General features: G+C 46.6%; 1 long non-coding RNA gene across 2 annotated transcripts in view; it reads right to left on the reverse strand.

The window, feature by feature from the left end:
• The window catches only part of LOC134989547 (uncharacterized), a 132,026-nt gene that overhangs the window by 79,220 nt on the left and 28,054 nt on the right, over positions 1-24,752 (reverse strand). For both annotated transcript variants that reach the window (XR_010194993.1, XR_010195349.1), the window contains exon 2: positions 6,961-7,158. This is a non-coding gene — a long non-coding RNA (uncharacterized LOC134989547). The remainder of the gene's footprint in view (positions 1-6,960; positions 7,159-24,752) is intronic.

A 24,752-nucleotide genomic window follows, 5' to 3' on the forward strand; every position in this document is an offset into this window, starting at 1 on the left:
GACGTACTGTATAAGGAAGGATGTTCCAAGATGGTTAACGTCCTTACCCCTACTTATTATGGATTGACAAAGGCAACAGATGGCTTGACACCTTTTGTTCGGATTTGTGGAGAAATAATTCCACACCGAAGAGGTGGCTTTTTTGGTATTTTGCCCATGCATGGCAATGGGCTTTTTCGTCCCATGGCCAACAACTGTCTCCACTGGTGCCTTATTCAAACAAACCGCATAACCATCAAAATCCTCATCGTCAACTTCCTCCGTAGCGCCAGCTACACCCATATCCTCCTCATCCTTATGTATTTCTACGGTGACATCCTCAATCTCAATATCAGCAACTGGACTGGGGTTGCTCCTCCCAGCACTTGCAGGGGGCGTGCAAATGGTGGTAGAATCCTCCTCTTCTCATATAGTGTTGTGAAGGTCAGGCCTAGACATCGCAACCGCAGACAGTGCCAGCACCCCTGTATTTTCACAACACCCCTGTAATTTTAGAGCATACAAGATAGGGATAGTGTACATTGATTTTCACTGCACCCTAGAATAATTACAGCATACAAGACAGGGCCAGTGTACATTGATTTTCACTGCACCTGAGAATTATTACAGCATACAAGACAGGGCCAGTGTACATTCATTTTCACTGCACCCTAGAATTATTACATCATACAAGACAGGGCCAGTGTACATTGATTTTCACTGCACCCTTGAATTATTACAGCATACAAGACAGGGCCAGTGTACATTGATTTTCACTGCACCCCTGAATTTTTATAGCATACAGGGGCAGTGTAATGTTATTGGAACAGCAACACCCTTATGTTTTACAGCACACAGCAGTGGGCTTTTAATTTTTAACAACTTCACCCCTGAATTTTTACAATATACAGGGCCAGTGTAATGTAATTTGAACAGCAACACCACTATATTTAAAGCATACAGCAGTGTGCTTTCAATTTTTAACAACTGCACCCCTGAATTTTTACAACTTACAGGGCCAGCAGCACCCCAATATTTCAAAGCATACAAGAGCAGTGTGCTTTTAATTTTTAACAACGGCACCTCTGAATTTTTACAACATACAGGGCAAGCAGCACCCTTATATTTTAAAGCATACAGGAGCAGTGTTCTTTTAATTTTTAACAACTGCACCCCTGAATTTTTACAACATACAGGGCCAGCAGCACCCCTATATTTTCCAGCATATAGGAGGACAGTGCCCCTGGACCCTGTACAACACAGTGACAGCCAGGACAGCAACACCCATATAGAGCTTCAGCACATGAAACACCATTGACCGCCAGGACAGCACCCCTAACACAGCACAGGTATACCACAGTGACTGCAGCAGACCCCCTACAGAGCACACACTAACCCCACCTGACGCCACCACCCACAGAGAGACTGGGGTCTGTTTCCCTCACTCTCCAAGTCCGGAGTGAAAATGGCGGCGACGCGCAGCTGTTTATATGGAATCCAAAACCCGCGAGATTCCGACAGCGAGATTGTTCTGGTTTCCGAGTCTGGCAGGAAGAGTCCTGAGCCGAACTCGGATCCAGGCACGGAGCATGAGGTTCGGGGGGGGGATGGGTGTTCAGTTCTCTGGGAACCGAACCTGCTCATCTCTAATTATTATACATATCCTGTTTTGCAGTCTACCTTTGGTATATGTACAGCATACCAATGAATGTGTCCAAAAATAAAACATTTCATGTGACACCTGCATTATAGATTCTAAACGCTAAATTATATTATTATAGACGTCCTAGTGTTTTCTTTGTGTCTTGTTCATACCCACTCAAGCTTGAGGGCCACCAGTTCCAGTTGGTTTCTACTACTAATCACCAGACTGGGTTTGCAGATTGTTTATTGCAAGAATGTTCAAATGTATGGCCTGAGATGAGTAGGTGTAAGGAACATAATCTTTCCTATGTTCTTGTGGTTCCAAATGGCATCTACTAGACCTTAGATACTTCTCATTCTGCTGAAGTCTGATGAGATATTGGGCTCCTTTCAAGTACAATGCAACCCTTTTCAGGGAAATGTATTGTGATGCATGACACAGACATGTGACCTTGTAGGTACAGTCTGAGGAGCATAGTTCTACATTTCAGGGTATCCGGTCTTTAGGTCGACCTCACTTAGGTAGACAGTCATTAGGTTGACCACTATTGGTCAACATGCATTAGGTAGATATGGTCTTTAGGTCGACATGGCAAAGGTTGACACATGAAAAGGTTGACATGAGTTTTTAAAAAAAATTACACTTTTTCTTACTTTATGATCCACATGGACTACGATTGGGAATTGTAACCTTGCCTTCGCTCGCCATGCGAGGGGATACGGTGCACTAACTGGGTTTCCGGTCATTTTATGAAGAAAACGACACCCAAAAGTTTTTTAAAACTCATGTTGACATTTTCCATGTCAACCTCATGACCATGTTGACCTGTTTCAGGTGTCGACCTGCTCACTGTCAACCAATAGTGGTCGATCTAATGACTGTCGACCTAGTTAGGGTCGACCCAATGAACCACATCCACATTTCAGGTAGGTGTCATATGGATACTTAAATAAAATGTTATGTCTTATAAAGATGCCTGGGAAGTATGCTGCGCATTATACTTGGTGTTCTGCCTTTAGGTATGAAGGCCTTTCTGAGGTTCCTGGCTTGACTGGTACTTCAGATCTTGGATTTGCCTCTCCGATATGTAGACCTAGACCAGGCACTTGATTCTACCATTTTCTGGATTCTTAAGAATGACATAAATAACTACCAGCCAAAATAATTCTACTACTGCCATCTCCGTGGCTTTATTTTGCTTCACCTGAATGGCCTCCAGTATCAGCCTTGGATGTCCTTCCTCCTATGTGAAATACGAGGTGGCTATTGTTCTTTTTACAGAGTCTCTGAACTTGGACACAGAGGCCTAATTAGGACATTGTTTGGTAACGATTCCACTGTTGATTGTCTCACACATGTCGGAATAGTCATTGAGAAACTGGAGGAGTGTGTTAATATGGAAAGACTGCTGCTTTTGAAACAGGAAACACATCAGGAGTTATTTCTGGTATCAGTCTTAACATGGAATGTTTTTGTTCTAAATTTCAATTAGTTTTGTTTGGTGTCTGCTATACAAAGCCAGCTCTTTACACTTCGTAGGAATTATCGATGACGTACTTGTAGATATGTTTGAATAGCAACCAGTCTGTCAATAACACACTCGGTTTTCACATGTCTGCTGTGCAAACACGGCTTGTTAATATGGTGTGACAGTGACCCTATCTAGACCTACGACTAAGTGCAATTGTGAGAAAATGTGTCAGATGCTGTATGGGGATTGGTCACTAGACCGCACCATAATCCATAACTGTTTTTATTTTCCAATGCCAGTTCTCATTATCGCCATTGTTATCTGTATATAATGCCTTCTTATTTATGTAGGCCAACATTTGGCAGGCAAAACTGCTCTACAAGATATGGGGTCTATGTACTAAGGGGTCTATTTATCACCATCCGCATCTTAGATGCGGATGTCATGTGATAAAATCGCCCAAACTCGCACTGCGATAACTGATTACATCAATTATCAATTATCGCATGCAGGGACAGAGCTTGCGGTCAAGCTCTGTCCCTGCAATGCCTCTTCACAGCATTATCGGGGTATTTTTTGTAAAAAATACCCTGATGTCCTGCTGCGCATGTGAAGCCCCCACCAACATTGCAGCTATCACTGCCGCCTGGTCGACCCCCCCCCCCCTTCGCGACTACCCCCGTGCGCCGTGGATCCCCCCAGCAGGATAATATACTCACCTGTCCAAGCAGCCGGTCCGCGCTGCTTCTGCTGGGCTGCCGGGTGCCGAATCCTGTGTACTGCGGTGACCCCCGGTGCTGTAAAGTGCTCTGCCGCTTTGCAGCATCACTTTACTGCACCGGGGTCACATTGTAGCATATGGGGGACCCGGCGCCCAGCAGCGCTCAGCGGAACAGCTTGTGTCCCGCACAGCTTTCTCTACCAGGGCCAGAAAAAGCTGGGCAAATGCCTCCCTATCGCAGTGCTGCCCTATGAACTCGCCAGCCTGAGCTGGTGTGATTATCACAGGGCACACTGTGGTATTTTTTTCACATTTTTTTTTAGTAAATCTGGTCAGATCGCATTTCCCATTTTAAGTATGGGGAATGCGATGTGGCTTACTACAAAAAGTGAATTAAAGGGTTTGGAGCAATTTTTCATGAATCCCAACACCACTTGGAATCCCAGTGCCAGAACACCAAACACGAGTTCCCAAAGTATATTAGGCACTAGAGGGGGCATCACCTTGCAGGGTCGTAATCCTCTTACACCCTGGTGTTAATTACATGTGTTTAATAGCATTTTAACCAGTGTCACCAACCTCACTCTACAGCTGTTCACAGTATTTGCTATAGATGCTGTTCTCTGGACAAATCTTGATGTATTCAGGCTGGGTGCATGTAAGTCAGCTCCAAACACGTTCAGGTGCAAAAATAAAATCTATTACAAATGCGTGTGAGATGTATGCACAAATGTTAAGTCCTATAGTGAACAAATTCTAGTGAAAAGAACCCCATTCCCCCCACCCAATAATACCAGGGGGTCTTCTGCTGAAGTTGGTCTAAAAGTCTCAGCACACTGTCAATCAGTTAGAAAGATATGCAGGGACTTGTAGTCCCACAACAGCCAGAGAGCCACAAATTGCCTCGTTTAGAATTGTATTTAAATCTTTTTATTTTCTAAATAACATTTTATTCACCATATGGTTCTGCTTACTGAGTATCTTTGTGTCAGAAATGACATGTATTGGAACAGGCCCTTATTATACTTCCTATGACTTCAGGAAGATGGAACACAGGCAATAAAAAAAGTAAAATCATCCTTGAAATGAACAAAAAAAGAATTTCATCCAGAGGCCTGCTAATGTGTTATATCTCAAGCAGAACCGTGCAGTTCTCTTCCCTTTCATGTCACTCATTGTCCTTGACCATGACAATGGGCCTAAAGCTGACCTCTCCTCCAGCTCCATATTTATGAGGGCGATGGTGGGCCTGGTTGCCAAGGGGAGACTAGGCTTTAAAAAAATATTTATTTAATACTGTCGCCTGCTTTAAATATTGTTAAGGAGCCGGCCTCAAACAGATAGTATCTGCTATTCATTCCAACTGGCATAGCTATTTAATATGACACCAAATAAACATTCTTCCTTTCGTTGTGTTTGACTTTGCTGATACTACACCCCTGAAAATGACCTGACATTTATTGCATGGAAAATGTTTCATATTGTGTAAGGAATGATACTAAATAAAAGAAAGCAATGCTCATACACTGGTATTTGTAAAAGATTTAGGGGGACATTTACTAAGCAGTGATAAGAGCGGAGAAGTGAGCCAGTGGAGAAGTTGCCCCATCAACCAATCAGCAGCTCTGTATAATTTTATAGTATGCAAATTATAGATGTTAGGGGGTCATTCCGAGTTGATTGCTCGCTAGCTGCTTTTAGCAGCAGTGCACATGCTAAGCCGCCGCCCTCTGGGAGTGTATCTTAGCATAGCAGAAGTGCGAACGAAAGGTTAGCAGAACTGCTCTGAAAAATTTTCATCCTCCAAACCTACTCCTACCTTGCGATCATTTCAGTCTGTTTAGTTCCTACTTTGACGTAACAAACACGCCCTGCGTCCGGCCAGCCACTCCCCCGTTTCCCCAGGCATGCCTGTGTTTTTACCTGACACGCCTGCGTTTTTTAGCACACTCCCAGAAAATGCTCAGTTACCACCCAGAAACACCCACTTCCTGTCAATCACTCAACGATCAGCAGTGCGACAGAAAAGCGTCGCTCGACCTTGTGTAAAATTGCATAGATTTGTGTGAAAGTACTTTGCGCGTGCGTACTGTGGCCCATACGCATGCGCAGAAATGCAGAATTTTAGCCTGATCGCTACGCTGCGAACAACGGCAGCTATCGATCAACTCGGAATGACCCCCTTAATTCAGTGCTGATTGGTTGACATGGGCACTTCTCCACTGGCTTACTTCTCTGCTCTTATCACTGCTTAGTAAATGTCCCCCCTTAGGGGGGAGATTTATCCATGCTTGGAGAGAGATAAATTGGAGAGGGATAAAGGGAGACATTTACTAATCAGTGATAAGAGCAGAGAAGTGAGCCAGTGGAGAAGTTGCCCATGTCAACCAATCAGCACTGAAGTAACATCTATAATTTGCACACTATAAAATTATACAGAGCTGCTGATTGGTTGATGGGACTTCTCCACTGGCTCACTTCTCCGCTCTTATCACTGCTTAGTAAATGTCCCCCAAAGTACCAACCAACCAGCTCGTGTCATTTTACAGGCTGGGTTTGAAAAATGACAGTTAGGAGCAGGGGCCTTGGTGACACCCAGTGCAGTTTGTAGACTCCATGCGCACACCGTTTAAAGGGTTCATGGTTTCACGGAAGGGGCATGATTTTGCAGGAAGGGCATGGCCTCGCTACTCAAACTCCTATTTTTGTCACTTCAGTAGTCTTGGAGATGATGGGCTGCCCCCGGAGTCTCTCTTGTCTGCAGTGTCGACTCCTACTCTGTGACAGGAGGCGAGTGCTGCATGTAATGTTATAGTGCAGCACTCGTAGCCAGCATTTTGGTGGCAGACCCCCAGTGGGTGTCACTCAAGCCCCCCCCCCCCCCGCAGTGACGCCTCTGGTTTGGAGCTGATTGGTTGGTACGATATTTCTCATCACTTTATCTTTCTCCAAGCTTTAATAAATCTCCCCTCAGTAAGCATCTGTGTAGATCAGCGCAGTCCCATACACTCTGGATGCTGCCGGGCCGGCTCATTCAGCCAGAGACAGCAACCAGCGGTTACAATACAGATCAGGTTGCTGACTGCGGATGCATGGCTATAATTAGATTGGGGAATTTACAGTTTCATCATTAAACTTACTTACTCTCTACAAAATCGCTTTCACTGGGAAACTGGTGCTGCTTCATTTCCTAACATGATGGTGGTTCCTTAGGCTGAAGCCTCAGTGATCTCAGTGGAAAGAAGATTGTCTAGCAACTTTGTTTTAATGTAAACAGGGAGATCCAGATCTTTTGGAAATAGGAACCTTCTTTACGCAAGCTAGCGTGGACATACCAATGACCTGTAGAAAAACAAGAACAAAAAAAAACAGGTGAAAAGGGACAAAGGCAACAAACTCAGACATAAAAAAAACATAAATAGTGAGGGGTCACTGAAAGCGGGCTGTACGAAAAGCTTGTAGCCAGGACTGGGGCTCACAAAAAAGCCCTGGCATATTACGCTGCACGACAAGGCGGCGTGGTCACAGATCACAGGGGCGTGGCCTCACAGCAAGCCCCCATCTCTCTGTATGCCGAGCAGAGCGCCAGGAAACTGTCTCTCTGTGTGACTGGGCCAGACCATTATTATTATTATTATTATTATCCTTTATTAATATTGCGCCACAAGGGATCAGCAGCGCCCAATTACAGAGTAAATAAATAAAAAAATAAAAACGAGACAGTAGTGACTTATAGTTGAAGATAATATAGGACAAGTACAGGGTGAATAACACTGACATAAGCATCAGAGTGGTAGAAAACAGCGGGATTAGGTGCCGTCGAGGATGGTTGAAGTAGGGCCCTGCTCGTGAAAGCTTACATTCTAAATTTGCCAGATGGTCAGTTCAGCCCTGCTTGTAGCTATATACAATACAGGCATAAGACTCAAAATGAGACACAGTGGGGGAGATTCAAATGTTTGAAAAGTCGGTTGGGTGTCTATTAGATAGGAAAAAAACAGTCTCCCAACTGACTTTTCAAACATTTGAATCTCCCCCACTGTGTATGAATATTAGTTGACCATGAATTAAGGTATTATTCCCATATGATGTTTATTGTTACTACTACAAATGATCCAGCATTACAAGTAAGCTGCCATTGAAATATAAGGCTGAAACCACATCTACTAGTCTAGACATGCACATACATGTGAGCAATGACACTAACTTATTGTTTGTAGAAGTGAAAGCCACACTTTACTAATGATATACTGAGCATTTAAAAACACATTTCTATATTATTAATAATAATGAGTAATCCATATCACAGTAATTAAAAGATTAAATATATCTCAAATATGCATCTGCGTACGTCATCAAATGACAGGAATTGTATCAGGTAATCTTGTAACCTTTTACGATATGACATTAAGCAATATATGCAGCGCACACATATAGACATACAGCGGACATGATTTAGGCATGTCATGTTACTACAATGTGTAATTGCTGTATGAAACGTCATAGAAAGGTGTGGTCTATGGGTATATTATGCAACATCCTGCTGGGTAATGAGTCATGCCTTCACTCCAACAATGATGAAAACACCAGGGGTTAATATCACTGTAATTCTTATAATGAGCGACAAGCCTCACCCCTCAGGTATTTGCATTAACCTTTCTTATCAGTGCTGCTGCTGCTTGGAATAGCTTTTTATGATCACGGAAGCTAATCCAATGGGTCTGCCTTGGGAAAAAAAAGTGCCTTGAATTTAGTGTTGTCACCTCATTCCTCTATATCAGTGGCGTTCAAATGTTATTCTTGGAGTGCTGCATTAAGGAAATGGAGGGCCACAACATCTTATCTCAGAGCCAGTCTCTCAGCAATTAGGTAATGGTTCTTTGCTTAGTAAATCTTCTTCCAAAAAAAAACCAGTAAAACTAATAAAGTCTTGAAATAAATGTATTTTTAATTATTTTAAATTTTATACCAGTGCCCCCAATTGATAATGACACAAATTGATGCCACACTGTAATGCCCCAACAACTAATATGCCACATCATAATGCCCCAACTGATCATATCCCACACTGAGCCCCCTAAGTTATGCCTCTTTATATTTCTGCCCTAGGGACCCCTCAGTCTTGACCCTCTATATGCCTCAGTGCTCAGAGCCCCCTCAGTCCAGACCCTCTATTTGCTGCAGTCCTCAGAGCCCACACAGTCATGCCCCTCCTAACGTGCAGAGCCGCCTCAGTTATGCCTCAGAGCCCCCTTTGAATGTGCAGAGCTCCTTCAGTCTACCCCTCTATATGCCTCATTCCTCAGAGCGCCATCATGCCCATATATGCCAGCCTATAGTCTCCCTCATGACCTTACATGCCAGCCCACATTTCCTCTCTCACGTGCGGTGAGCTAAATGGCTCAGGAGGCACTGTCTAGCACCAGAGCCAGATTTACATGCAATATATGAGCCAAAAGGTACATCTTGACATTTTACACAGGTGCAGCAGTATAAATTCTTGGAAATTTGGTGAGTTTTGATCTAAGATGTGCGGAAAAGATAAGCAGGTTAGGCACTGCCTCACCTGCCATAGACTTTTTGCTCCAGAGTTTTGGCTATAAAAATGATTAGAAAAATGCAAAGAAGATATTTCACACATATTCTTTGTATTTTTCATATCTTTTATACAGTCAAAACTCTGACACAAATGTTAGTATGACAGGAAAGGCTCTGCCTCACCTGCCTCACCTCACCGCACGTCACTGGCCAATAGAGGTTTCTCTGTGCATCCTATGTCTACATTCTGCTATACTGAATCGGACTGTGTGGAAAGAACTCTCATGCGCAGTCATCTACAGTTTCTGCCTTTACATACAAATGCAAAAAGGCTTCTCCTAATCAGGGCTGTAATAAAGGGTTGTGACTGGAGCCACAGGTCAGGGCTCTAGGCCAAGGTACCCTTTTGCAGCTTGAAAGGCACAGGGTGCACCCATAGAATACGTGGGCACTGATCTTTGAGCTTCCCTGGCATTGTTCTGTGACATTATGACATCATGTGTTCCAGGCCAGAGGTCAGGGGGAACCAGTCCAGGGCACCCTTGCTATCTACTGCGACCAGGGTCGGACTGGCCCACAAGGGAACAGGGGAAACCACCGGTGGGCCCCACTGCCTGTGGGCCCTCCTCCTCCTCTAGAGATCAGGTTCCAGACTCTATCCTAGTGCACTTGAATTATGCATTATACTTATGTAACATTATACTTCACAAGAATATGGTTTATTATATATTTACCAAGGGGTACAGAACATGTTCTCTGTAATGGTTAGCCAAACATCTGTGGTGGCTGGCCACGCCCCAGTGGAGCCTGGTCACACCCTTAAGCATGGGCCCCTACAACAGCATTCCCCCGGTGGGCCCTTCATGCCTCAGTCCGACACTGCGACTCTGCTAATAATAGTCGGTGTCTCAGAGGAGAGCTCTCCATCCCAACATCATGCATGGTAGGACATGAGTATGAATTGTGTAAAATAAACAGGAAAAAATTATTGTCCAAAAAATACATACAAAAATAATACAATACTAGCTGATGTGACCAGTGTCAATTGGGGCAAAGGTTTGATGGGTGGATCATTTTACCTCTTTTCACCCCCTTAGGCAGGGGTGTAGCAAGGGTGGCTCCGGTGGAGCGCGAGCTCCAGGCACCATAAAAGTTAGAGGACGCACCGCAGAGCAGGAGGAGGAGCAGCAGAGGAGGCGCACACTGATTCTGCAACTAGGTAGGGAACAGGGCAGGTAAAGGAGACAACAGGAGACACTGACAGTCAACAAATGCTGGAGCTCTCCCTGCCCTTCAAGCTGCTGCAGAGCAACTATTTCTGCCCCTCAGGCAATTCTGGGACATTATTTTTATTGAGAATTTGGGAGATTATCAGATCTGGGGAGGGGGTCAGTTTTGGGGCATTATTTTCATTGAGAGATTGGGGAGATTATCAGGTCTGTGGTAGGTCACATTTGGGTCATTATTTTAATTAAGTGATTGGGGGTTAGTGAGGTCAGGTCAGTCAGGGCATACATAGGGTTTCTAATTTATTTGAATTAAAAAATAAGAATTTACTTACCGATAATTCTATTTCTCGGAGTCCGTAGTGGATGCTGGGGTTCCTGAAAGGACCATGGGGAATAGCGGCTCCGCAGGAGACAGGGCACAAAAAGTAAAGCTTTAGGATCAGGTGGTGTGCACTGGCTCCTCCCCCTATGACCCTCCTCCAAGCCTCAGTTAGGATACTGTGCCCGGACGAGCGTACACAATAAGGAAGGATTTTGAATCCCGGGTAAGACTCATACCAGCCACACCAATCACACTGTACAACCTGTGATCTGAACCCAGTTAACAGTATGATAACAGCGGAGCCTCTGAAAAGATGGCTCACAACAATAATAACCCGATTTTTGTAACTATGTACAAGTATTGCAGATAATCCGCACTTGGGATGGGCGCCCAGCATCCACTACGGACTCCGAGAAATAGAATTATCGGTAAGTAAATTCTTATTTTCTCTATCGTCCTAGTGGATGCTGGGGTTCCTGAAAGGACCATGGGGATAATACCAAAGCTCCCAAACGGGCGGGAGAGTGCGGATGACTCTGCAGCACCGAATGAGAGAACTCCAGGTCCTCCTTAGCCAGGGTATCAAATTTGTAGGATTTTACCAACGTGTTTGCCCCTGACTAAATAGCCGCTCGGCAAAGTTGTAAAGCCGAGACCCCTCGGGCAGCCGCCCAAGATGAGCCCACCTTCCTTGTGGAATGGGCATTTACATATTTTGGCTGTGGCAGGCCTGCCACAGAATGTGCAAGCTGAATTGTATTACACATCCAACTAGCAATAGTCTGCTTAGAAGCAAGAGCACCCAGTTTGTTGGGTGCATACAGGATAACAGCAAGTCAGTTTTCCTGACTCCAGCCGTCCTGGAACCTATATTTACAGGGCCCTGACAACATCTAGCAACCTGGAGTCCTCCAAGTCCCTAGTAGGCGCAAGGCACCAAAATAAGCTGGTTCAGGTGAAACACTGACACCACCTTAGGGAGAGAACTGGGGACGAGTCCGCAGCTCTGCCCTGTCCAAATGGACAACCAGATATGGGCTTTTTTGAGAAAAAAACCACCAATTTGACACTCGCCTGGTCCAGGCCAGGGCCAAGAGCATGGTCACTTTTCATGTGAGATGCTTCAAATCCACAGATTTGACTGGTTTTAAACCAATGTGATTTGAGGAATCCCAGAACTACGTTGAGATCCCACAGTGCCACTGGAGGCACAAAAGGGGGTTGTATATGCAATACTCCCTTGACAAACTTCTGGACTTCAGGAACTGAAGCCACTTCTTTCTGGAAGAAAATCGACAGGGCCGAAATTTGAACCTTAATGGACCCCAATTTGAGGCCCATAGACACTCCTGTTTGCAGGAAATGCAGGAATCGACCGAGTTGAAATTTCTTCGTGGGGCCTTTCTGGCCTCACACCACGCAACATATTTTTGCCACATGTGGTGATAATGTTGTGCGGTCACCTCCTTTCTGGCTTTGACCAGGGTAGGAATGACCTCTTCCGGAATGCCTTTTTCCCTTAGGATCCGGCGTTCCACCGCCATGCCGTCAAACGCAGCTGCGGTAAGTCTTGGAACAGACATGGTACTTGCTGAAACAAGTCCCTTCTTAGCGGCAGAGGCCATAAGTCCTCTGTGAGCATCTCTTGAAGTTCCGGGTACCAAGTCCTTCTTGGCCAATCCGGAGCCATGAGTATAGTTCTTACTCCTCTACGTCTTATAAGTCTCAGTACCTTAGGTATGAGAAGCAGAGGATGGAACACATACACCGACTGGTACATCCATGGTGTTACCAGAACGTCCACAGCTATTGCCTGAGGGTCTCTTAACCTGGCGCAATACCTGTCCCGTTTTTTGTTCAGACGGGACGCCATCATGTCCACCTTTGGTATTTCCCAACGGTTTACAATCATGTGGAAAACTTCCCGATGAAGTTTCCACTCTGCCGGGTGGAGGTCGTGCCTGCTGAGGAAGTCTGCTTCCCAGTTTCCATTCCCGGAATGAAACACTGCTGACAGTGCTATCACATGATTTTCCGCCCAGCGAAAAGTCCTTGCAGTTTTTGCCATTGCCCTCCTGCTTCTTGTGCCGCCCTGTCTATTTACGTGGGCGACTGCCGTGATGTTTTTCCCACTGGATCAATACCGGCTGACCTTGAAGCAGAGGTCTTGCTAAGCTTAGAGTATTATAAATTTACCCTTAGCTCCAGTATATTTATGTGGAGAAAAGTCTCCAGACTTGATCACACTCCCTGGAAATTTTTTCCTTGTGTGACTGCTCCCCAGCCTCTCGGGCTGGCCTCCGTGGTCACCAGCATCCAATCCTGAATGCCGAATCTGCGGCCCTCTAGAAGATGAGCACTCTGTAACCACCACAGGAGAGACACCCTTGTCCTTGGATATAGGGTTATCCGCTGATGCATCTGAAGATGCGATCCGGACCATTTGTCCAGCAGATCCCACTGAAAAATTCTTGCGTGAAATCTGCCGAATGGAATTGCTTCGTAGGAAGTCACCATCTTTACCAGGACCCTTGTGCAATGATGCACTGATTTTAGGAGGTTCCTGACTAGCTCGGATAACTCCCTGGCTTTCTCTTCCGGGAGAAACACCTTTTTCTGGACTGTGTCCAGAATCATCCCTAGGCACAGCAGACTTGTCGTCGGGATCAGCTGCGATTTTGGAATATTTAGAATCCACCCGTGCTGTTGTAGCAGTATCCGAGATAGTGCTACTCCGACCTCCAACTGTTCCCTGGACTTTGCCCTTATCAGGAGATCGTCCAAGTAAGGGATAATTAAGACGCCTTTTCTTCGAAGAAGAATCATCATTTCGGCCATTACCTTGGTAAAGACCCGGGGTGCCGTGGACAATCCAAACGGCAGCGTCTGAAACTGATAGTGACAGTTCTGTACCACGAACCTGAGGTACCCTTAGTGAGAAGGGCAAATTTTGGACATGGAGGTAAGCATCCCTGATGTCTCGGGACACTATATAGTCCCCTTCTTCCTGGTTCGTTATCACTGCTCTGAGTGACTCCATCTTGATTTGAACCTTTGTAAGTGTTCAAATTTTTTTAGATTTAGAATAGGTCTCACCTAGCCTTCTGGCTTCAGTACCACAATATAATGTGGAATAATACCCCTTTTCTTGTTGTAGGAGGGGTAATTTGATTATCACCTGCTGGGAATACAGCTTGTGAATTGTTTCCCATACTGCCTCCTTGTCGGAGGGAGACCTTGGTAAACCAGACTTCAGGAGCCTGCGAAGGGGAAACGTCTCGACATTCCAATCTGTACCCCTGGGATACTACATGTAGGATCCAGGGGTCCTGTACGGTCCCAGCGTCATGCTGAGAGCTTGGCAGAAGCGGTGGAACGCTTCTGTTCCTGGGAATGGGCTGCCTGCTGCAGTCTTCTTCCCTTTCCTCTATCCCTGGGCAGATATGACTCTTATAGGGACGAAAGGACTGAGGCTGAAAAGACGGTGTCTTTTTCTGCAGAGATGTGACTTAGGGTAAAAACGGTGGATTTTCCAGCAGTTGCCGTGGCCACCAGGTCCGATGGACCGACCCCAAATAACTCCTCTTCCTTTATACGGCAATACACCTTTGTGCCGTTTGGAATCTGCATCACCTGACCACTGTCGTGTCCATAAACATCTTCTGGCAGATATGGACATCGCACTTACTCTTGATGCCAGAGTGCAAATATCCCTCTGTGCATCTCGCATATATAGAAAATGCATCCTTTAAATGCTCTATAGTCAATAAAATACTGTCCCTGTCAAGGGTATCAATATTTTTAGTCAGGGAATCCGACCAAGCCACCCCAGCTCTGCACATCCAGGCTGAGGCGATCGCTGGTCGCAGTATAACACCAGTATGTGTGTATATACTTTTTATGATATTTTCCAGCCTCCTGTCAGCTGGCTCCTTGAGGACGGCCCTATCTATAGACGGTACCGCCACTTGTTTTGATAAGCGTGTGAGCGCCTTATCCACCCTAAGGGGTGTTTCCCAACGCGCCCTAACTTCTGGCGGGAAAGGGTATACCGCCCATAATTTTCTATCGGGGGGAACCCACGCATCATCACACACTTCATTTAATTTATCTGATTCAGGAAAAACTACGGTAGTTTTTTCACATCCCACATAATACCCTCTTTTGTGGTACTTGTAGTATCAGAAATATGTAACACCTCCTTCATTGCCCTTAACGTGTGGCCCTAATAAGGAATACGTTTGTTTATTCACCGTCGACACTGGATTCAGTGTCTGTGTCTGTGTCGACCGACTAAAGTAAACGGGCGTTTTAAAACCCCTGACGGTGTTTCTGAGACGTCTGGACCGGTACTAATTGTTTGTCGGCCGTCTCATGTCGTCAACCGACCTTGCAGCGTGTTGACATTATCACGTAATTCCCTAAATAAGCCATCCATTCCGGTGTCGACTCCCTAGAGAGTGACATCACCATTACAGGCAATTGCTCCGCCTCCTCACCAACATTGTCCTCATACATGTCGACACACACGTACCGACACAGCACACACACAGGGAATGCTCTGATAGAGGACAGGACCCACTAGCCCTTTGGAGAGACAGAGGGAGAGTTTGCCAGCACACACCAAAAACGCTATAATTATATAGGGACAACCTTATATAAGTGTTTTCCCTTATAGCATCTTTTATATATTTCTAACGCCAAATTAGTGCCCCCCCCTCTCTGTTTTAACCCTGTTTCTGTAGTGCAGTGCAGGGGAGAGCCTGGGAGCCTTCCCTCCAGCCTTTCTGTGAGGGAAAATGGCGCTGTGTGCTGAGGAGATAGGCCCCGCCCCTTTTTCGGCGGGCTCGTCTCCCGCTCTTTAATGGATTCTGGCAGGGGTTAAATATCTCCATATAGCCCCCGGAGGCTATATGTGAGGTATTTTTAGCCAAAAAAGGTTTTCATTTGCCTCCCAGGGCGCCCCCCTCCCAGCGCCCTGCACCCTCAGTGACTGCCGTGTGAAGTGTGCTGAGAGGAAATGGCGCACAGCTGCAGTGCTGTGCGCTACCTTAAGAAGACTGAGGAGTCTTCTGCCGCCGATTCTGGACCTCTTCTCGTTTCAGCATCTGCAAGGGGGCCGGCGGCGAGGCTCCGGTGACCATCCAGGCTGTACCTGTGATCGTCCCTCTGGAGCTAATGTCCAGTAGCCAAAGAAGCCAATCCATCCTGCACGCAGGTGAGTTCACTTCTTCTCCCCTAAGTCCCTCGTTGCAGTGATCCTGTTGCCAGCAGGACTCACTGTAAAATAAAAAACCTAAGCTAAACTTTTCTAAGCAGCTCTTTAGGAGAGCCACCTAGATTGCACCCTTCTCGGCCGGGCACAAAAATCTAACTGAGGCTTGGAGGAGGGTCATAGGGGGAGGAGCCAGTGCACACCACCTGATCCTAAAGCTTTACTTTTTGTGCCCTGTCTCCTGCGGAGCCGCTATTCCCCATGGTCCTTTCAGGAACCCCAGCATCCACTAGGACGATAGAGAAAAGTAAATCATTGAATACAGCTATTTCCATAGTGGCTCTACTGTGGTGTAACATGTATGAGGGGCTCTACCATGGCATAACATGTATAAGGGGCTTTACTATGATGCAACATGTATAAGGGGCTCTACTGTGGCATAATGTATTTAAGCAGCTCTACTGTGTGGGGTAACGTGTATAAGCAGCTCTACTGTGTGGTATACATGTATAAGCAGCTCTTCTGTGGCGTAACATGTATAAGCAGCTCTACTGTGGGATGACGTGTATAAGCAGCTTTACTGTGTGGCGTAACGTATAAGCAGCTTTACTGTGGGATAACGTGTATAAGCAGCTCTACTGTGTGGCGTAATGTGTATAAGCGGCTCATTATTTTGTGGCGTAAATTGTATAAGCAACTCTACTGTGTGGCGTAACATGTATAAGTGACTCTACTGTGGCGTAACGTGTATAAGCAGCTCTACTATGTGGTGTAATGTGAATAACGGACACTACTGTGCGGCGTAATGTGAATTGGTATTATTATGTGGCCACGCCCCAATATTTTAGATGCGCGCTTTTGGCGCGCACTGTCCATATTTTATACATGGGGGCACCCAAAGGAAACCTTCGCAATGAGCTCTACAAGGTCTAGAACTGACCCTGACACCAATCTAAATATTGTTTCTTTTCAAATGTAACGTGCTATCACATTTTGGCCAGGCCCCCAGTTCAGTACAGGGGTGCCAAAACATACCCTTGCTCCGGGCACCATGGCACCAGACAGGTACCAGACAGGCTGAAGTGTTCGTCGCAGCTGAGTAAGTCCTGGGCTACTCAGAGACTGCACAAGATCTGTTTGTACAGCTCTGCTACATATGCGTTCGCACACTTGCAAAGCGAAAATACACTCCTCTATGGAAAAACAACCCTAGCGAGCGATCAAGTCTGAATTAGGCCCCATGTGCGTAAAAGATCGTAAAAACAAAATCTCTAATGGGAAAACCATGTTGCACTGCAGGTGGGGCAGATATAACATGTGAAAAAAGATAGATTTGGGTGGGGTGTGTTCAAACTGAAATCTAAATTGCAGTGTCAAAATAAAGCAGCCAGTATTAACCCTGCACAGAAACAATATAACCCATCCAAATCTAAAGGCCAGTACTGACGGGAGAGATGTGTACTGAGCGATCTTAACACAGGCCGCGCTCAGCACACATCTCTCCCCCCGCTCAGTACAGCGCGATGTGCTGAGCGAGGGGGGACGACGACGGGGGGCCGCTCACTTCACACAGTGCTGGACCTTTAAATTGGTATATGATGTGCCCTGCTCAGACTATGGCATCATAGAAATATGTCCCTCATAAAAGCCATCCTTGTGTTATTAATATATAGTATAAGGGCACCAGTCTGTTATCTTACTGCTTTTATATAAAAAAAATGACCTACATACACCCAGTTACATTGAGAGTATTTTTCTTGCAATTGCCACCACTTTTTTCTATGTCATAGTAGTGTAAGTCTGCAGGAAAACCTTTATCTTGGTCATTAAACTGGCCTTAGAATATTTCTGCAAAGATGCAATGGGACCAGCGGTGGAACTACCAGCAGTGCAAGCGGTGCCTTGCACTGGGGCCCACCGCTGTCGAGGGGCCCAAAGTCAGCGGCATGTAATGAGTCAAACTGACTCATTATGTAGAGATGTGCCCTGTATCACAGGGCACATCAGTGCAGCAGGCGGAGGTGGAGCTGTGTCCTCAGCAGGATGTGGCAGCGGCAGATAGCGCTGGGATCGGGTGTCTGATCCCAGCGCTGGTGTTGCAGGGAGCGGTGCTGGACAGCGCTGGGCTGGTGTGTCTGTACCCAGCGCCTGTCCGGGTACAGCGGTGTGGAGTAGCGCGGGAGCGGCACTGTTTGTATGGTGCCAGACCCGCAGCCAATCAGAAGCGTCAGCAGCGGGATTCAAAGGCTGGCATTCTCCGTGAGCCAAACATGGCTCGCGGAGTGCCAGCCTATCACTGGCGGCCGCGGCAAGTACTGATTGACCCTGCCCCTGGGTGACGTCAGACGCCGCCGGGGAGTGCCAGAAGAAGATGGGCGGCGCAAGAAAAAAATGGAAGACGCGTGAAGAGCTCCGGTGGCCGTGGAAGAGGCCTGAAGACATCGGGATCAAGAAAAAATATGCCCGGCGTCGTCTGGCGGAAGAAAAGAAGAGGCGGCGCTGCTGGCCAGTACGGGCCAGCGGCAGAAGAACACCTCCAGAGACTGGGAAGTGCTGCAGTGGTGGAAAGCAACAGAGATGTGAAGCTCCCCACTGCAGCCTTCTACTCCGTAAGGTAGGCCCTTGTAAGGACCTACGCATATCCTCCCTAGGCCACCAGGGATCGGGCATTAGGCCCATGGGCATAGTCAGGCCACCGGCCTGTGACGCATTAGATGGGCAATAGGCCCGTGGCTAATCTCAGGCATTAGGCCTGTCCCCATGTAGAGGGCATTAGGCCCTAGTTAAACTACGGCCACTTAGGTATATAAGGTGACCCTGGGCATTAGGCCCAGGTCACCCATCTCACCCCTATGTTAGGCGGGCGCTAGGCCCGTGGGTGATGTCAGGCCTCTGGCCTGTGCGCAGTTAGGGGGCGCTAGGCCCAGTTAATAAGTGCCCCCCCTTGTGAATAAGGGTGGTACTGGGCACTAGGCCCAGGCCACTCCAAGATGCGCATGTATGCAGGCCCTCAGGTGGTGGACTTGGACGGGATATGGGGAGGGGGGGCAAAGCATTTTGTTGCACTTGGCCCATCGCTCACTAGTTCTGCCAGTGGATGGGACTGTGGGCCTAATTCAGACCTGATCGTAGATGTGCTAAATTTAGCACATCTACAATCAGCTTCCCTGACATGCGGGGGGGGGGGGGGGGGGGGGTACGCCCAGCACAGGGCTAGTTCGCCCCGCATGTCAGGCCCTACCCCTCCACACAAGTACAAAAGCATCGCTTATACTTGAAGAGTAGCTCCCTACCTGTGCAGCTCCGCTCTCTGGGTCGCAGCGGCTGCATGTGATGTCACTCAACCACCGTGGCCCGCCTCCCGCACAGTCTGGGCATGCCTGCGTTGCCCGGACCACGCCCCTAAAATGCGGCCCGCACCCCTCCCGCCCAGCGACCGCCTCTACCTGTCAATCAGGCAGAGGCAATTGCAGGGCTGGGACAGCCGTTGGCTGTCTGGCATGCGCCGACGCAGTTCAGACCGGCTCAGCTGCTGTGCAAAAATGCACAGCAGCAATCAGATCTGAATTAGGCCCTGTGACATGATTCACCGTTCACTGATTATTTGATAATACCACTGTGTCTTCTTACCTAGCGTGCAGAGCCGGTCCTAGGCATGGACAAACTAGGAAAATGCCTATGGCATTTGGCATGCCTAGGGGCACAAGCAGCTTCTGCTGATTAAAATGATATGAAGCATTCCTATATTCTGTATGTGACTGCAGCTGTATCTGCATATGAAATGCTATGCTACAGTGTATTCCTGGAAATCACTGTAATGTAGCATTCAGTAGGCGGATACAGCCACAGTCGCACACAGAAAATAGGCATGCAACATATCATTTTACTCAGCAGAAGCTGCTTGTGCGTCCTAGCCACATTGTAATGCAAAAAAGAGGCATTCTCTGCAAAAAAAGGTGCCTGACGTTAGCATAGCTGGCTGGGAGCTGCCAGCTGACTCACGCCAGGCATCTCCTGCTGTATGGTGTATTGAGGCAAGATGTACTGTATGAGGACACATCTGTATCCAAGGCAGAGGTCACAGTGTTAGCGGCTTTGTGAGTGCTGCGTGCGGGTGGGTTGGTTGTGCAATAGTGTTCGGCATATGTGTAAGGAGCATTATGTGTTTCGTGTACATTAATAATGTGCGGCAGTGGCGGAACTAGCGAGCGGTGGGCCCAGGTGCGACAAAATGCTTTGGGCCCCCCATCCCATCCAAGTCCACCCCCTCACCCCTGGAGAGGATCTGGTGAGGGGGACCTGCTCAGGGCCAGAGAAATGGATACCTAGCAACAGTGCCGTAACTAGACATTTTAGCACTGTGTGCAAGAAACGGAATCTGAGCCCCACCCCTGCATGCAAAACAGGGGCAGTTCGCGCCGTAGGCGCGCGCAAAAATACATAGTGGCGTGGCTTCATGGGGAAGGGGTGTGGCCACAAAATAATACCAATTCATAAAACGGTGCACAGTAGTCTCCATTATTCAAATTACGCCGCACAGTAGCACCACTACACCAGGTAGAGACCCTTTTACACCTTACGGCGGACAGATTCCTCTTTTTTCACATTACAGCAGACAGCGTCCCCTTTTTACACATTACGGCAGACAGCGTCCCCCTTTTTACACATAACGGCAGACAGCGTGCCCTTTTTACACATAGCGGCAGACAGTGTGCACTTTTTACACATAACGGCAGACAGCGTCCCCTTTTTACACATAACGGCAGACAGCGTGTCCTTGTTACACATAGCGGCAGACAGCGTACACTTTTTACACATAACGGCAGACAGCGTGCCCTTGTTAAACATAGCGGCAGACAGCGTACACTTTTTACACATAACGGCAGACAGCGTGCCCTTGTTAAACATAGCGGCAGACAGCGTACACTTTTTACACATAACGGCAGACAGTGTGCCCTTTTTACACATAACGGCAGACAGCGTGCCCTTGTTACACATTACGGCAGACAGCATCCCCCTTTTTACACATTACGGCAGGCAGATTCCCCCTTTTTACACATTGCGGCAGACAGTGTCCCCTTTTTACACATAACGGCAGATTCCCCCTTTTTACACATCACGTCAGGCAGATTCCCCCTTTTTACACATCACGTCAGGCAGATTCCCCCTTTTTACACATTGCGGCAAAGATTCCCTCTTTTTACACATTACGGCAGGCAGATTCCCCCTTTTTACACATTGCGGCAAAGATTCCCCCTTTTTACACATTACGTCAGGCAGATTCCCCCTTTTTACACATTACGTCAGGCAGATTCCCCCTTTTTACACATTGCGGCAGGCAGATTCCCCCTTTTTACACATTGCGGCAGGCAGATTCCCCCTTTTTACACATTGCGGCAGGCAGATTCCCCCTTTTTACACATTGCGGCAAGCAGACTCCCCCTTTTTACACATTGCGGCAGGCAGATTCCCCCTTTTTACACATTGCGGCAGCCAGTCCCCCTTTTTGTACATGGAAAGAAAGAAAGAAAGAAAGAAAGAAAGAAAGAAAGAAAGAAAGAAAGAAAGAAAGAAAGAAAGAAAGAAAGAAAGAAAGAAAGAAAGAAAGAAAGAAAGAAAGAAAGAATTATACTTACCCTCTCCGCTGGCTCAGGCTCCTCTGTGCAGCTTCTGGTCACGATTCCCGGGCAGGAGAGAAGGAGGAGGAGGGAGGTGGAGGAGGGAGCCGCAGCAGCGCTGTGTTATTGGTGGAGGCGCTGCTGCTGCTGCCCCTCTGCTTCACCATAGGCTGTTCTCGGAAGACAGCCTATAGTGAAGCAGAGGGACAGCAGCAACAGCGCCTCAACCAGTAGTAAAGCGCTGCTGCGGCTCCCTCCTCCACCTCGCTCCTCCTCCATCCCCAGTACCGCTGCGCTCCTCTCCTCTCTGTCCGGGCGGCTGTGTGCTGCGGGCAGCGGTTGCCCACAGCGGCATGTAATGAGTCAGTTTGACTCATTACATGCTTTGGGCCCCTGGACAGTGGCGGGCCCAGTGCAACGCACTGGTTGCACTGGCGGTAGCTCCGCCTCTGATGTGCGGCATATGTGTAAGGGACATTATGTGTATAAGGGCATTAATAAAGGTTGGTATAATGTGTAAGGTATGTTTATAAGGACATTAATAATGTGTGTCATATGTGTGAGGGGCATTACTGTGTGATATTATGTGTAGAAAGGCATTACTAATGTGTGGTATTATGTGTATAAGGTGCTCTTCTGTGTGGCATAACATATAGAAAGGGCACTACTGTGTGGTCTAATGTGAATAAAGAGCAATATGGTGTGATGTAATGTGAATTAGGGGCACTACTGTGTGGTGTAATTTGAATTGGGGGTACTATTTTGTGGCCATTCCCCTTCCCGGCAAAAACACACTCCTTTTTGAGCTGTACAGCGAATGCGCGATGTTCCTATTTAAAATATACGGGGTAGGAGAACCAAATTGAGGACTGCTATGTGTGAGGGGTGATGGTGCTGGGAAAGGGGTGCAGGGTCAGAGGCGGAACTAGTGGCGGTGCTAGGGGCACCAGACAAAATCTTGCCTAGGGCATCATATTGGTTAGGGCCGGCTCTGCTAGCGTGTAAAACTTTCTAAGGTTTAATTTCATCAATAACCAATTAACCATTATCCCCCCTACTGACAATGCCCGGTCCCGGAAGAGGTATAGATCTCCCTTACTATCAGTGCTTGCCTGCTGCTGCCGGCAAATAATGGCTTTTAATGAACTCACTTACTTGTCTGCTACCATTAGGGCAATAGAGGACACGCTCCTGTGGTTTGTATCACATTAACACTAAGGATCTCTTTTACGTCTGAGAAACAACATTACACCAAGTAAAATCAATACTCAGAAATTAGAACTTAGATGAAGTACACAGGAGATACCCAGAGGTCCAATACTTACAAGGCAGTGTCTGACAGATGAGTCACACTTTAAAGTATAAACAGATGATGCCCTTGAGGGATCTCATATCCCATCTCCTCTTTACACGACACATCTCCTGGCAACTTTTAACACAGATGGCAACTGTTCTTACATGTCAGAAGGAAACTCCAGAATATCCCAAGAGCAGGATGAGCTGTGCTCAGTAATGAGCTGCTCCTGTTAGAGGAGAGCAAGGTGACACAGAATGAGGGCAATGAAATGGTGATAATGTGCGGTTGCTCTATGTATAACATTGTCCATTTATCAGATAAAGGTCATTAGTCCTTGGGGGCAGGCAGGTAAATTGTGTGCTCTGATATACAATATAAAGGCTTTATTATTATATAATGGTAATAACACATTTTACATATTCTACAATCAGGGCCGGATTAAGCCTTGGGGGTGCCCGGGGCACTTTAGACAGGGGGTCCCCAATGGAAGGGGGGGCTGTATAAAAGATTGTGCATACCTCCCAACATGACCTATTCCAGGAGGGACAAAATGCTCTTTACATGGACTTCTTTTCTATTATATTAATAATGATTGTAGTCACCTGTGTTGAACTATTTAATTGATGAGAAAGGTGTTTCAACACAGGAGATTGCCATCATAACTTAAGAAGGAAAGAGGTAGAGAGCATTTTGTCCCTCCTGGAATGGGTCATGTTGGGATGTATATATTGTATATATTATATTTAGCCCATTGGTGTATATTAGATGTAAACTAATAGTTTAATAATGCCTGGGTACTGTTTATAGCTCCACCTAATTGAAAGACAACTATTTTATAAAATGTTCTTGTAGTGGAATAAAGACAACTTTAAGAACAACCTTAAAATACGCACAGAAAAATAAAATCTATAATATCTATAATAGCAGCAACATCTGTAATACTTACACATTGGGACAGGACTCAGGAGGACTATGTGTGTCTCTCTCTAGACCCTCAATAGATAACAAGTTACACGGGACTCAGACACCCAGGTGTGGAGAAAGCTGTAAGTGACACAGGGATCTCACCCTGTGTCACTTATAACTCTCTCTACCCTCTATCTCTCCTCTGGTTGGGAAGATCAGTGGATAGTTCATGAAATCTGATACTTCTGTGTCTCTGCCTGTACTGCTTCTGTCCTGCTCGCATTCTGACTGTCTGGTTCTGCTGCTGGATAAGAGGGAAAGCTAGTGATGTCAGTGTGCCATGGCCGGGGGGCCCCCAAGAAAGGGGGGCCCGGGGTACAGTATGCCCTGCACCCTCCCCTTAATCTGGCTATGTCTACACTACTGAACTAGTAAAGTAAAAGAAATCCTTTCTATCATATGTAATTGCAATCCTGCCTTATCAAAACCGCTCACCCTCCACTTTTATTTAAGTTGGAGACATTAGCCTCTACTGGTCCTTTATTAGGAGAAACTAACCCCCACCAGTCCTTTTGTAAGAGACTTTAGTCTCCACTAGTCCTTTAGTAGGAAAAACTAAAATCCACTAGTTCTTTAATAGGAAAAAAACTTCCACTAGTCCTTTAGTAGGAGACAATAACCTCCATTAGTTATTTAGTAGGAGACTTTAACCTCTACTAGTACTTTAATATGATACACGTATTAAGTAACTGGCCCATTAGTAGGATACACTAACCTCCAGTTATCCATTAATAAGAAACCATAACCTCCA

The sequence above is a fragment of the Pseudophryne corroboree genome, chromosome 1, assembly GCF_028390025.1.
Source record: "Pseudophryne corroboree isolate aPseCor3 chromosome 1, aPseCor3.hap2, whole genome shotgun sequence".
NCBI lineage: Eukaryota > Metazoa > Chordata > Amphibia > Anura > Myobatrachidae > Pseudophryne > Pseudophryne corroboree.